Genomic DNA, 16,779 nt, shown 5'->3' with positions numbered 1-16,779 from the left:
ACTGTTGGTCATTACGTAACCCTCGTCCCTTTGACGACGTTACAACACGCTGTCTTATCAACGGCCATAACGGTTATGTTCCACAAGACCAAGGATGGGAAGTAGTCCTAGTAAAACCAGAATGCATGACTTGTTTCTGGACGTATGAATTACGTGTCTTTATTGCCTTTGCTGAACGACTTGTGTACTAGCTAGAATTATCTTCACAACTATCTTGTATCAAAGTTATTGTGTGCTATATTTCATGCTTTATGTAAAATAAGCGGTATTGTAAGTTTGTAAAATATTGTATAAAAGTTTGAACGCGAAATATTATTACAATCAGTTTTTCATATAGAATTGTAGTAGTTGAATTGTATATTAGCTACTAAGTATGAACTTAACGGGCAGGTACTACCCGAATTTAAACTTATAAAACGCTAATATGAAGAAAAAGCTTTTATAAATGAGTTCATATTATGCTACGAAATACTATTAACTACTCTTAATATTCTGTATGATTAACTTGTTCCATTTGACTATTTTGAAGGAAATGGCACCGACTACTCGACACACCGTGAATATGAATGAAGAGGAATTCCGTACTTTTCTAGCTTCAAACATAGCCGCAGTACAGGCTGCGCTACATACCAACAATAACCTTGGATCTGGCAGTACAGAAAATCGTGTAGGATGCACCTACAAAGAATTCACTGCCTGCAAACCTTTGAAATTTGATGGAACCGAAGGACCGATCGGATTGAAACGGTGGACCGAGAAGGTCGAATCGGTGTTTGCCATAAGTAAGTGTACTGAAGAGGACAAAGTGAAGTACGCTACGCATACCTTCACAGGTTCTGCGTTAACATGGTGGAATACCTATCTAGAGCAAGTGGGACAAGATGATGCGTACGCACTACCGTGGTCAGCATTCAAGCACTTGATGAACGAGAAGTACCGTCCCAGAACCGAGGTCAATAAGCTCAAGACAGAACTTAGAGGGTTACGAACCCAAGGATTTGATATTACCACGTACGAAAGACGATTCACAGAATTGTGCCTATTGTGTCCGGGAGCATTTGAAGATGAGGAAGAGAAGATCGACGCGTTTGTGAAAGGATTACCGGAAAGAATCCAAGAAGATATAAGTTCACACGAGCCCGCCTCCATACAACAGGCATGTAGAATGGCTCACAAACTAGTGAACCAGATTGAAGAAAGAATTAAAGAACAGACTGCTGAAGAGGCCAATGTGAAGCAAGTCAAAAGAAAGTGGGAGGAAAACGGTGATAAGAATCACCAATACAACAACAACAGCAATTACAACAATAATCGCAACAATTATCCCAACAATCACAACATCAATCGCAACTACAACAAACGGCCCAACAACAACAACAACAACAGCAACTACAACAATCATCCCAACAACAATAATAACCGCAATAACAACAACAATCAGAAGCAGCTATGCCAAAGGTGTGAAAAGTATCACTCGGGGTTCTGCACCAAATTTTGCAACAAGTGTAAAAGAAATGGTCATAGCGCGGCAAAGTGTGAGGTCTACGGACCAGGGGTTAATAGAACGAAAGGAACAAATGGTGTCGGAACGAGTAATGGCGGAGCAAGTAGTGTTGGAGCAAGTTATGCCAATGTAGTTTGTTATAAATGTGGAAAACCGGGCCACATTATTAGAAATTTCCCGAACCAGGAGAACACGAATGGACAAGGCCGCGGAAGAGTTTTCAATATTAATGCGGCAGAGGCACAGGAAGACCCGGAGCTTGTTACGGGTACGTTTCTTATTGACAATAAATCTGCTTACGTTTTATTTGATTCGGGTGCGGATAGAAGCTATATGAGTAGAGATTTTTGTGCTAAATTAAGTTGTCCATTGACGCCTTTGGATAGTAAATTTTTACTCTAATTAGCAAATGGTAAATTAATTTCAGCAGATAATATATGTCGGAATCGAGAAATTAAACTGGTTAGCGAAACATTTAAGATTGATTTGATACCAGTAGAGTTAGGGAGTTTAGATGTGATAATCGGTATGGACTGGTTGAAAGAAGTGAAAGCAGAGATCGTTTGTTACAAAAATGCAATTCGCATTATACGAGAAAAAGGAAAACCCTTAATGGTGTACGGAGAAAAGGGCAACACGAAGCTACATATTATTAGTAATTTGAAGGCACAAAAACTAATAAGAAAAGGTTGCTATGCTGTTCTAGCACACGTCGAGAAAGTACAAACTGAAGAAAAGAGCATCAATGATGTTCCCATTGCAAAAGAATTTCCCGATGTATTTCCGAAAGAATTACCGGGATTACCCCCACAGCGATCCGTTGAATTTCAAATAGATCTTGTACCAGGAGCTGCACCAATAGCTCGTGCTCCTTACAGACTCGCACCCAGCGAGATGAAAGAACTGCAAAGCCAATTACAAGAACTTTTAGAGCGTGGTTTCATTCGACCAAGCACATCACCGTGGGGAGCTCCTGTTTTGTTTGTCAAGAAGAAAGATGGTACATTCAGGTTGTGTATCGACTACCGAGAGTTGAACAAACTTACCATCAAGAACCGCTGCCCACTACCGAGAATCGATGACTTATTTGATCAACTACAAGGCTCGTCTGTTTATTCAAAGATTGACTTACGTTCCGGGTATCATCAAATGCGGGTGAAAGAAGATGATATTCCAAAGACTGCTTTCAGAACACGTTACGGTCATTACGAGTTTATGGTCATGCCATTTGGTTTAACTAATGCACCAGCTGTGTTCATGGACCTTATGAACCGAGTGTGTGGACCATACCTTGACAAGTTTGTCATTGTTTTCATTGATGACATACTTATTTACTCAAAGAATGACCAAGAACACGGTGAACATTTGAGAAAGGTGTTAGAAGTATTGAGGAAGGAAGAATTGTACGCTAAATTTTCAAAGTGTGCATTTTGGTTGGAAGAAATTCAATTCCTCGGTCACATAGTGAACAAAGAAGGTATTAAGGTGGATCCGGCAAAGATAGAAACTGTTGAAAAGTGGGAAACCCCGAAAACTCCGAAACACATACGCCAGTTTTTAGGACTAGCTGGTTACTACAGAAGGTTCATCCAAGACTTTTCCAGAATAGCAAAACCCTTGACTGCATTAACGCATAAAGGGAAGAAATTTGAATGGAATGATGAACAAGAGAAAGCGTTTCAGTTATAGAAGAAAAAGCTAACTACGGCACCTATATTGTCATTACCTGAAGGGAATGATGATTTTGTGATTTATTGTGACGCATCAAAGCAAGGTCTCGGTTGTGTATTAATGCAACGAACGAAGGTGATTGCTTATGCGTCTAGACAATTGAAGATTCACGAACAAAATTATACGACGCATGATTTGGAATTAGGTGCGGTTGTTTTTGCATTAAAGACTTGGAGGCACTACTTATATGGGGTCAAAAGTATTATATATACCGACCACAAAAGTCTTCAACACATATTTAATCAGAAACAACTGAATATGAGGCAGCGTAGGTGGATTGAATTATTGAATGATTACGACTTTGAGATTCGTTACCACCTGGGGAAGGCAAATGTGGTAGCCGATGCCTTGAGCAGGAAGGACAGAGAACCCATTAGAGTAAAATCTATGAATATAATGATTCATAATAACCTTACTACTCAAATAAAGGAGGCGCAACAAGGAGTTTTAAAAAGGGGGAAATTTAAAGGATGAAATACCCAAAGGATCGGAGAAACATCTTAATATTCGGGAAGACGGAACCCGGTATAGGGCTGAAGGATTTGGGTACCAAAATTTGGAGATATGAGAGAAATGGTACTTAGAGAAGCTCATAAAACCAGATACTCAATACATCCTGGAACGGGGAAGATGTACAAGGATCTCAGGAAATATTTTTGGTGGCCGGGTATGAAAGGCGATGTTGCTAAATACGTAGGAGAATGTTTGACGTCTTCTAAGGTCAAAGCTGAGCATCAGAAACCATCAGGTCTACTTCAACAACCCGAAATCCCAGAATGGAAACGGGAAAACATTACCATGGATTTCATCACTAAATTGCCAAGGACTGCAAGTGGTTTTGATACTATTTGGGTAATAGTTGATCGTCTCACCAAATCAGCACACTTCCTGCCAATAAGAGAAGATGACAAGATGGAGAAGTTAGCACGACTGTATTTGAAGGAAGTCGTCTCCAGACATGGAATACCAATCTCTATTATCTCTGATAGGGATAGCAGATTTATTTCAAGATTCTGGCAGACATTACAGCAAGCATTAGGAACTCGTCTAGACATGAGTACTGCCTATCATCCACAAACTGATGAGCAGAGCGAAAGGATGATACAAACGCTTGAAGACATGCTACGAGCATGTGTTATTGATTTCGGAAACAGTTGGGATCGACATCTACCATTAGCAGAATTTTCCTACAACAACAGCTACCATTCAAGCATTGAGATGGCGCCGTTTGAAGCACTTTATGGTAGAAAGTGCAGGTCTCCGTTTTGTTGGAGTGAAGTGGGGGATAGACAGATTACGGGTCCGGAGATTATACAAGAAACTACCGAGAAGATCATCCATATTCAATAACGGTTGAAAACCGCCCAAAGTCGACAAAATAGCTACGCTGACATTAAAAGAAAAGATATAGAATTTGAAATTGGAGAGATGGTCATGCTTAAAGTTGCACCTTGGAAAGGCGTTGTTCGATTTGGTAAACGAGGGAAATTAAATCCAAGGTATATTGGACCATTCAAGATTATTGATCGTGTCGGACCAGTAGCTTACCGACTTGAGTTACCTCAACAACTCACGGCTGTACATAACACTTTCCACGTCTCGAATTTGAAGAAATGTTTTGCTAAAGAAGATCTCACTATTCCGTTAGATGAAATCCAAATCAACGAAAAACTCCAATTCATCGAAGAACCCATCGAAATAATGGATCGTGAGGTTAAAAGACTTAAGCAAAACAAGATACCAATTGTTAAGGTTCGATGGAATGCTCGTAGAGGACCCGAGTTCACCTGGGAGCGTGAAGATCAGATGAAGAAGAAATACCCGCATCTATTTCCAGAAGATTCGTCAACACCTTCAACAGCTTAAAATTTCGGGACGAAATTTATTTAACGGGTAGGTACTGTAGTGACCCGAACTTTTCCATGTTTATATATATTAATTTAGGTTGATATTTACATGATTAAATGTTTCCAACATGTTAAGCAATCAAACTTGTTAAGACTTGATTAATTGAAATATGTTTCATATAGACAATTGACCACCCAAGTTGACCGGCGATTCACGAACGTTAAAACTTGTAAAAATGACATGACGATATATATATGGATATACATATGGTTAACATGAGATTATGATAAGTAAGTATCTCCATAATTATATTAACAATGAGTTATATACATATAAACAAGACTACTAACTTAAGGATTTCGAAACGAGACATATATGTAACGATTATCGTTGTAACGACATTTAAATATATATATATATATATATCATATTAAGATATATTAATATATCATAATATCATGATAATATAATAATTTAACATCTCATTAGATATAATAAACAATGGGTTAACAACATTAATTGAGATCGTTAACTTAAAGGTTTCAAAACAACACTTACATGTAACGACTAACGATGACTTAACGACTCAGTTAAAATGAATATACATGTAGTGTATTTAGATGTATTAAAATACTTTTGGAAGACTTCAAGACATATATCAAAACACTCATACTTAACGAAAATGGTTACAGTTACTTTTCCATTCTTTTCTTTCATCAAGAATTCTAGTCGTATTCTTACCCGTATTATACACAGCTTCAAAACGTACTTACTATGAGTATATACCAATAGGAACTAGCATGGGATTCCACTCTTGATTATGTCATGTATGACTAATCAATTTTAACTTCTACCATGAGCTAGTCAACTAACTAGAACTCCTTTTAACCCCACTCACCACTCACCAATTACCACTCATCATTCACTCTATTTCACTTCCAATTCTCCTTCTAATTCTCTCTCAACACACACACACTATTATGAACGTATTTTTCCAGTAGTTAATCATCATCTTCATCAAAAATCACTTCAAGAATCAAGCTATAATCATCATAGGAAGAACACTTCAAGAACACTTCAAAAATCCCTTCAAGTTTACTAATTTACTTCCAAGCTTTCTAATCCATTCCAAGTAATCATCTAAGATCAAGAAACGTTTGTTATATACAGTAGGTTATCTTTTTTATTCAAGGTAATATTCATATTCAAACTTTGATTCAATTTCTATAACTATAAACTATCTTAATTCGAGTAAAAATCTTACTTGAACTTGTTTTTGTGTCATGATCCTACTTCAAGAACTTTCAAGCCATCCAAGATCCTTTGAAGCTAGATCATTTCTTGTCACTTCCAGTAGGTTTACCTACTAAACTTGAGGTAGTAATGATGTTCATAACATCATTCGATTCATATATATAAAACTATCTTATTCAAAGGTTTAAACTCGTAATCACTAGAACATAGTTTAGTTAATTCTAAACTTGTTCGCAAACAAAAGTTAATCCTTCTAACTTGACTTTTAAAATTAACTAAACACATTTTCTATATCTATATGATATGCTAACTTAATGATTTAAAACCTGGAAACACGAAAAACACCGTAAAACCGGATTTACGCCGTCGTAGTAACACCGCGGGCTGTTTTGGGTTAGTTAATTATAAACTATGATAAACTTTGATTTAAAAGTTGTTATTCTGAGAAAATGATTTTTATTATGAACATGAAACTATATCCAAAAATTATGGTTAAACTCAAAGTGGAAGTATGTTTTCTAAAATGGTCATCTAGACGTCGTTCTTTCGACTGAAATGACTACCTTTATAAAAACGAATTGTAACTTATTTTTCCGACTAGAAACCTATACTTTTCTGTTTAGATTCATAAAATATATTTCAATATGAAACCATAGCAATTTGATTCACTCAAAACGGATTTAAAATGAAGAAGTTATGGGTAAAACAAGATTGGATAATTTTTCTCATTTTAGCTACGTGAAAATTGGTAACAAATCTATTCCAACCATAACTTAATCAACTTGTATTGTATATTATGTAATCTTGAGATACCATAGACACGTATACAATGTTTCGACCTATCATGTCGACACATCTATATATATTTCAGAACAACCATAGACACTCTATATGTGAATGTTGGAGTTAGCTATACAGGGTTGAGGTTGATTCCAAAATATATATAGTTTGAGTTGTGATCAATGCTGAGATACGTATACACTGGGTCGTGGATTGATTCAAGATAATATTTATCGATTTATTTCTGTACATCTAACTGTGGACAACTAGTTGTAGGTTACTAACGAGGACAGCTGACTTAATAAACTTAAAACATCAAAATATATTAAAAGTGTTGTAAATATATTTTAAACATACTTTGATATATATATATATATATATATATATATATATATATATATATATATATATATATATATATATATATATATTGTTATAGGTTCGTGAATCAACCAGTGGCCAAGTCTTACTTCCCGACGAAGTAAAAATCTGTGAAAGTGAGTTATAGTCCCACTTTTAAAATCTAATATTTTTGGGATGAGAATACATGCAGGTTTTATAAATGATTTACAAAATAGACACAAGTACGTGAAACTACATTCTATGGTTGAATTATTGAAATCGAATATTCCCCTTTTTATTAAGTCTGGTAATCTAAGAATTAGGGAACAGACACCCTAATTGACGCGAATCCTAAAGATAGATCTATTGGGCCTAACAAACCCCATCCAAAGTACCGGATGCTTTAGTACTTTGAAATTTATATCATATCCGAAGGGTGTCCCGAAATGATGGGGATATTCTTATATATATGCATCTTGTTAATGTCGGTTACCAGGTGTTCACCATATGAATGATTTTTATCTCTATGTATGGGATGCGTATTGAAATATGAAATCTTGTGGTCTATTGTTACGATTTGATATATATAGGTTAAACCTATAACTCACCAACATTTTTGTTGACGTTTAAAGCATGTTTATTCTCAGGTGAATACTAAGAGCTTCCGCTGTTGCATACTAAAATAAGGACAAGATTTGGAGTCCATGTTTGTATGATATTGTGTAAAAACTGCATTCAAGAAACTGATTTCGATGTAACATATTTGTATTGTAAACCATTATGTAATGGTCGTGTGTAAACAGGATATTTTAGATTATCATTATTTGATAATCTACGTAAAGCTTTTTAAACCTTTATTTATGAAATAAAGGTTATGGTTTGTTTTAAAAATGAATGCAGTCTTTGAAAAACGTCTCATATAGAGGTCAAAACCTAGCAACGAAATCAATTAATATGGAACGTTTTTAATCAATAAGAACGGGACATTTCACTAGTAAGTATTCTTTTCTTACTTTTTATTTTTTTTACTTTTTACTTTTTACTTTTTACTTCTGTTATTATTTTTACCGAAACATGTAAATAATGTTATAAATTATATGCAATTAAAAATAAAATAAATAACATGTATACACTATTACTATTACTAGCACCTATAACCTACTACTTATATTGTAACATAAAAATATTTTAGGATATGTATTAGAGATGTATAGATCTTTGAACTTTCTTGACGAATGGTTTCTATGAGATTCTAGGTAGAGGGTTTGGATTTCCGATTTAAAGGGTCCTATGGCTCAAGCCCCTAGATCTAAATTAGACATTCGAAGGGAAAGGGGTGATTGGAAGCTTATCTAATACGGCAAGTATTCTAAAATGGAAAACAATGATAAAAGTAGAAACTCTCTAGTCATAGAAACTTAGTAAAATAAGAAACTTTCTAAAAATGGAAACTTTATAAAAATAGTAACTTACTAGGAATAGAAACTTAGTAAAACAAACACATACTTAAACTTAAACATGGGCAAAACACTTAACTACTCTTAAATGTCAATAGATTGACTTTCCTTCTCACTCGTTCAACTCTTTATTCCGAGGAATAACTATCTCTCTACTTACTAAGGTGAATTCATAGCCCCTCTTTATTGCTAGCAAACTTACTTACTTTTACTTGGGGTGAGACACATGCTGTTTTTACTTTTTACACTTTAGACACAAGTACCAAACTGTTAAACTATGCTATACCCGGCTATGTCCGACTAAGTCCCTACAGTGATATTTTTAATTGCTGCGGCATGATTAATTATTGGGGGTAGGCCTATCGGGAGTAACGTCCCCGATACATTTGACCAAGTCATTGTATTACTTAATAATGAAATTAAACCGACAAGGACAGACACAACTTGTCATGGGGCAAAACTTGAACGTTTAGTCTAAATATCACGCATTGGCATAACTTTTTGATCCTGCGGGAGATCAACTTTACAAACTAAATCTTGTGGTCTAAAACAACGAAAAACTTTTTGTTAAACCTATAAACTTCACTCAACCTTTTTGGTTGACACTTTAGCATGTTTTGTCTCAGATGCTGTTTGATTCAAACTCTTATACTTACTGCTTATGTGATGCTACTTGGACATAGGATCAAGAGATATCGCATTTATTACTTCTGCATGTAAACATTTAAGATATTGTTATTCCTGTCATTGTAACGACATTTCATTTTCCGCTGCGTACTCATTAAAGTTAAATTCATCGTTTAGTATTGTTCTCGTTTATTATAATATGTTGGTATGTTTTGATATTAGTGACGTTCCTTCCAGACCCTATTGGGAGGACGTTACAGTCGTTTTCTTCTTTTGTCTTCGCACTTATTTAATATAAACGATTATTACATGAAAATAGAACAATTGCAACTGAAAACTTTACATATTGGAAGGATATTGTGCCTAAATATATGTTCATTTGGAGCACTATCAAATATCCCCACACTTGAGCGTTGCTTGTCCTCAAGTAATACAGAACTTGAAATTAAATCACACTTCACTTGAATCACTTTTTTTATTCTCACACTTTATACATCAGTGATTTTGATACGGCGGTATAAACAATGATAGTAACAATGTGGTTTACAGTCCCACATGACTATGAAAATTTAGATCCTTTAAGGAAATTGGATCTTTATGAAAACATTTGATCTTTTGAAAATTCATTCTAGCTTTTACCCTAGATAAGTTTTCCGGAATAACCCTTCACCGGTGTTTGCAAAATATTTTTGTGGGTTGCGTGGGTTTCATATTTAAAATTTTAGCTCAAAACTTGCGGTTTTGTGTCACCCACTTGCTAACCTTGTATTAGGAAAGCAACACGTCCAGTATACTTGCTCCGTATATTACCTTTCGGTAAACTACTTTCCGGTTGTAAAGGAAAGCGATGAACAAGCAACTGTTATGGCAATGTCTAATGACATGCATTTGATTATGGTCAAAAATGTGTCGGATGCAATTACTATCCTTTGTAAGAGCAATAGTAAAGATCACCCTATAATTTTTTGGTCTGGCACAAGGTCCTATCTTCGACCATGCTATGCAACGACCGTTCTTACGGTTGACACCCGATTTGGTTCAGGTGACCTAATGAATTCTGATGAATTCTCAAGATTTTACGTTCAATGGTAATGAATGCATTGAAAATAGGTTTTCAGAAGAAAAAAATCGGTTTTAATTTCATCAAAATATTTTCTCGTTCAAGTTCGAGTTTAGATATCATCGAATTCTATGAGTTCGTAATTCTCAATCTTTAAAGTCAATCTCAAGGATTGAGTAATATCAGTCTTAAAAGCTGATTTTTGATCTTTTAAGGAAATTATCCTTTCTGGGGATCTGATTCATTAGTCTTATAAGCTAATTTGTACGGTGCCCCCCATTGTACGAGACAGATCCTCTCATGGTTAGGATAAGTCTGACCACTTGGCGATCCTGTTTGATGCTGAGGTCCGTGGATTTCCTGCTGATTTTATAGATGACTTTTCTAGATTTTTCGTCAACCTATAGCTGGTCTGGACGACAACTTCCTGACCTAAATCAAGAAGCGCGTGTCTTTTTCGAAAGACTTTACTTCCTTTTAATAATGAAATTGATTCATCGTGTAGATCCATCTTTCTTTCAAATATATTACAGTAATTCGGGTAAAACTGATTAGTATCGTTCAAAACAAAAGTACCTGCAATAATCTTGTACAAAAATATGTGATATATGTCTTTCTTTGCCTTTTTATTCTCTTCTATTCTATTTTAAATGAATTCAAGCGTTTTGGGTTATTTTTCAATTTATGTCCTTTCTGAGGTAACAATAATTTCGGTATTATCACCTAGTTTTATCGTTCATAAATATGTATAAACATGATTTTGAATTCATTAAATTGAAATTTTTTCAAATTTTCACAAAATTTGGTAATTAAATCAAGTGTAGACCCGAGAGAATTTATAACCCTTCTCCACACTTGAGATCATGCAATGCCCTCATTTGCATGAAATCGGACTATAATTATAAATTCATGAGGGTGATTAGTGTAGAAAAGTGATTAAAAATACCGAGTTTGCAAACATATTATTTTATATCACATTTGATAATTTGCGTCTTTTCGTCAAAATTAGTAGCTTTTGCTGAACTTTAATGTCAGTCTTTGAAAATGCGCTGTTTTACCCTGTTTTGTACATAAGATAAACTACAAACATATATATATATATATATATATATATATATATATATATATATTTATAAAACCTTTATTTATTAAAACAATTTAAATGATTAATTTTTTTAAAATTTTGTTTCCTTTTACTTTAGGTAGTTTCGGTACGTTTACCTAGTCCGTCCCTCGACAAAATTTAAAATTTGTCGTTTTTAAAGCGATTGTTTTAAAAGCAAAGATTTTTGGGTTTTTTTAATTTTTTTTTTGGTATACTTTAGATCAATAATATTAAAAATAATGATAACAAAATTTTTTGCCCCGTCTTTGGGTAAAGCAATTTCGATTCTATGATCTAGTCTTTAACTTACGACGAATTTTAGAAATCATTTTTTTAAACTTAATGAAATAAAGTAAATTTTGTTTTTAAATTCACACAAAACTTAAATTTAAAAATGCATATAAATTTCATATAAAACCTATGAAACAAAAAATTTAGAATGGGGGGAGAAAACTAGTTCTTTAGTGTCTCCTAGCGGAAAAGACCAATCGGATTCCATTCTCGAAACTACACGAGAACAGAAAAACTAACTCTAGACAATGTTTTCTTTTTAGAACATTTGAATCTCCCCACACTTAGGTAGCTGTGGTGTTGAAATTGTGATTAACTTCATCGTCAATTTCTTTTGGACCATAATCAACTTGCATATATGTGACTTTTGCTTTAAGCCATTGGTCGGATTCCTGTGTAATATCCACAAATTCAACTAGTTTCGCCTTTTCTTTAGGCAATAGATTGGATACTAACCGGTTACATAACTTAAAGTTCCCCTTGGTTCTAGCATCACGAATCCGTTTAATAAGTTTCTTCATTGAACTCTTAATAACGGGGTCATTTAATTTCGTATCAATAACGGAGTTCTTTGTTATCAGGTCATCATTAGGTGTTGCTTCATCTTCCCCACACTTAGGCATTTTATTATTGTTAAGTACTACCGTTGGAGTTGGTAAAACAATATGGTTCTTACCAATCGTTTTTATTGGTTCAACGAATTTGGTTGGTGGAGATTTAGTCTTTCGAATCACAAAGGTGACCGATTTATCACCATCACTAAGTGTCATTCTACCCTCTCTTACATCAAATAACGCCCTGGTGGATGCTAAGAATGGTCGACCTAAAATTAGAGGAATGTTTGAGTCCTCTTCTATGTCAATGACAATAAATTCGACTAGAAAGGTTAAATTACCTACTTGAACGGGTAGGTTGTCAGCAATTCCAACTGGGTGCTTAATGGTTTGATCAAAGAGTCTAACACTCATTTTCGTTGGACTTAACTCACCTACTCCTAATCTCTTATATAATGAAATAGGCATAACACTTACACTCGCACCTAAATCTGCTAGTGCATCATACATGACACAATCACTAAGTAGACAAGGAGCAATAAATTCACCCGGATCACCCAACCTGGGTGGAGGTTTCGGTGGAACTGTCTTCACCGGGTTTACTCTTACGGTTTTTGTTTCTTGCATTCTCTTATTCTTCTTCTTTCCAGAGGTATCACAAACTTTATTACCTATCATTTGCTCATACTCAACTCCTTTTCTTAGAAACGGGATGGGTGGTCTGTATGGTGCCACCACTGGCTTTACATACTCGGGTGGTGGTGGTGGTGTAACTTCTTCATTGTTACTCACACCTAAAACCTTCCCATCTTCTGATGCTGGTTTTTCAGAATTTGTTGACACCATATTAACATTCTCATTACGAGAATTTACTTCAGTATTACTCGGTAGCTTTCCTTATTCCCTCTCACTCATTATGCTAGCAAGAGTACTTACGTCTTTTTCTAGATTCAAAATGGAAGCTTGTTGAGTTCTTAATGACTGATCAAACCTCTCATTTGTTTAGGTTTGAGATGTAATAAATTGTGTTTGAGATTCCATTAGCTTTGCCATCATTTCTTCCAGATTTGGCTTTTTCTCTTCGGTTTGCTGTGGTGGTTTATACAAGCTAGGTCTTTATTGATTAAAAGTGTTGTTTGGAGTTGGTTGGTTATTCGGACCTTGTTGGTTGTACGAGTTATTGTTTGGCCCATTTGGATTGTAAAGAATGTTTTGATTTCGATTGAAGTTTGGCCTTGGCGGTTGATAATTATTTGGATAATTATTTCCCGGCCTTTGGTTCATGTAGGAAACATTCTCACATTGTTCCATCGTTTGTTCAATGTGACAATCTTTTGTTAAGTGTGGTCCACCGCATTGCTCACAACTGATTCGTATTGCGTGAATATCTTTAGTCATCTTTTCCATTCGTCTCTCGAAAGCATCTATTTTTAAGGAAATGAAATCAAAGTCATGGCTAGAATCGGCTCTAGCCGCTTTAGATGAACGAAAGATATCTTTTTCCTGATGCCACTCATGAGAGTGGGAGGCTGTGTTATTAATAATTTTGTGAGCTTCAGTTGCGGTTTTCTTCATAATGGAACCACCAGCTGCTGTATCGATGTCTTTTCGTGTAGCAACGTCGACACCTTGGTAGAATATTTGTACTATTTGATAAGTGTCTAAACCATGTTGAGGACATCCTCTCAATAACTTTCCGAATCTTGTCCACGCCTCATATAAAGTTTCATTTGGCTTCTGTGTGAACGTAACAATTTCTCCTTGAAGTCTCACGGCTTTAGATGCCGGAAAGAATCTTTTAAGAAATTTCTTAACTAAAACATCCCATGTATCAATCGCCCCTTCAGGTAACGATTCTAACCAATCTTTGGCTTCTCCCTTTAAAGTCCAGGGAAACAACATGAGATAGATCTGTTCATCCTCAAATTCTCTGATTTTGAATAGAGTACAGATCCTATTAAAGGTTCGAAGATGTTCGTTTTGATCTTCTTTTGGTGTACCACTAAATTGGCATTGATTAGTTACCATGTGTAGGATTTGTCCTTTGATTTCATAATCTGGCGCATTAATGTCAGGTTTAATAATGGCGTGACCTTGGCCCGTGCGTGTGGCTCTCATTCGGTCTTCCATACTTAGAGGTTCAGTTATTCCCATATTTGAATTTGTTGAATACGAATCACTAGAGGATTCTGATTTAACGGTTTGTAGTTCAGGAGAAATGATTAGTGGTTCAGGATCTTGGAATTGTCCTTGAATATCCTCCGGGTTCTCAATTGTGAAATCGGGTTCAAAAAATGGATAATCGGAAATTTGAATTGGAATACTTGGTCGACTTGATGATAATTCTAAAGAAAAATCAACGGCGACAATATTGGTTAGATGTCTTGATCGAGTTACAGGTGGTGAACGTATGAAAGGTGGTGAACGTTTTGCTTGTTGCATTCACTGAATATCCTATTAGTTATAAAGATAAAAAAAAATTATATAAGTTATCAAATTAATAGACTTTTCTGATTGGAAAGCAAAATCGTGAAATCTCGGGTGACTAAATGATTGGTAAGTCGGAAGTCAAGTAGACAATATCTACTACATATTGTGCAGGCTGTTACCAGGAATTCATCCTCTAAAGATGTATCAGAAATGAGTTATGATGCATAGTAGCTAGTAGTAAATCACAGAGGTGCTAGTTGTGATGAGTAGTATTTAGTAGTGTAAGTATCAATGAGTAGCATTAAGTAGTAACTAGTAATGACAAGCAGTGTGAAATAGTGATAAGTTGTGACTAGCATTGAGAGGCGGTGTTGAGTAGTAGTTAGAAACGATAAGTAATAAGGAGTAGTGGTATGAGATGATGAGTATGTTCCAAGCAGTGTCTTCATAGTGCCAAGTAGTGATCGGTGGTGATGGACAGTGACAAGTTGTGACATGATTACACGCTTCTTATAGGTTATAATAACAATTAATTTTCACAGTATAAATTTCTAGTCATGTTTGAGATTATACGATTTATGTTCTAAACGGTGTTTATCCAAGTAACCTACTTGACTCACTCTCAATTCCTTATTTTGCGATGTCGGAACTTCTATATGAGTTCCCTTATGTAATCCCGGACATTACATTACGCTATCTCATATTTCCATTCGACATTACTCCATAAGTTCAAGATAGCGTAGTCAACTTAATTCAATTAAGTCTCGCATCGTGTTTACTTATGCGATTCGTGATATAGTATCTTAGTCCAAGTCCATATCAATATGGGTATAGGTGTGTTTATGTACGTGATATAATATGTAGCCCTACATGTAGCATAGTAAAGCAAATAGTGTAAGCATGGTGGATAATAGTCACTCAGGACATACGGCTATAAAATAGACTCACTAATGAGCCCTACGGTCAGACACACTAATGTATACTACTTCCCTATAGCCAAAGCTCTGATACCAACTATAACACCCTGTCAGAACACACTAATGAAATGTTAACTCTGGTCCCTGTGCTTGGCTTGACTTCTACGTAATAGCAATGTTCTACAGTAGAAGCAATTAATGCCTGAGATAAAACATTCAAAACGGGTCAACATAAAGTTGAGTGAATCTACAGGTTTAACTAAATAGTTCATCATATGTTTCATAAAACAGTTTCTATAAATCGTTTATCAAAAATCAGTTATCAAAATCGTTTATCAGTAATCAGTATCTAAAAATCAATATTCAGAAATCAGTAAACATTTCTCAGTATAAAACCACCAAGGTTTAATGTCAAAAGTTTGTATACAGCAAATGCCGAGTGTTAAACTATTTGTAATCAGCGATGTCATGTTTCAACTTTGTGTGACTTCAAAAAGGTTTTGTTTTAAATGGATGTTGGCAATACCAGGTCTAGTTTTAAGTTTGTAAACACCAAGTTTAAGTAGCAAGAAGGAGAGTCTGAAAAACAGTTTCAGTGTAATAATTCTATGTTTTTAGACCACGAGGTTCCTAGCGCACAACCCAAGGGTTGCAAAGATATACATCTGTTATGAGCACTTGATTATAAAGCTTTAACCGGCGGATAGCTTAAATACGCTACATGTCTTCCTTTACCCCATATTGTAAATGCTGATCAAGCATTCGGTTACAAAGTTATAAGCACCCAGTTCGTTGAGTGAGGTTTTTCGAACCTACGGTACCGTCCTTATAGTTCGAGCCTTACAAAGTAATTAATATATTCAAGTTAGAGGCTTTTTG

The 16,779-nt window shown here is 35.2% G+C and overlaps 1 non-coding gene across 1 annotated transcript; it reads left to right on the top strand.

Annotated features, from left to right (window-relative positions):
• Positions 1-14,216: 14,216 nt before the first annotated feature.
• On the top strand, positions 14,217-14,323 carry LOC139886918 (small nucleolar RNA R71). The gene has a single exon (XR_011772778.1). It is a non-coding gene; the product is annotated as a small nucleolar RNA R71 (small nucleolar RNA).
• Positions 14,324-16,779: the final 2,456 nt, after the last annotated feature.

The sequence above is a fragment of the Rutidosis leptorrhynchoides genome, chromosome 1 (genome assembly GCF_046630445.1).
Source record: "Rutidosis leptorrhynchoides isolate AG116_Rl617_1_P2 chromosome 1, CSIRO_AGI_Rlap_v1, whole genome shotgun sequence".
NCBI classification, from domain to species: domain Eukaryota; kingdom Viridiplantae; phylum Streptophyta; class Magnoliopsida; order Asterales; family Asteraceae; genus Rutidosis; species Rutidosis leptorrhynchoides.
Note: the sequence above shows the minus strand (reverse complement) of the source record. Positions and strands in the feature narration are given on the sequence as shown.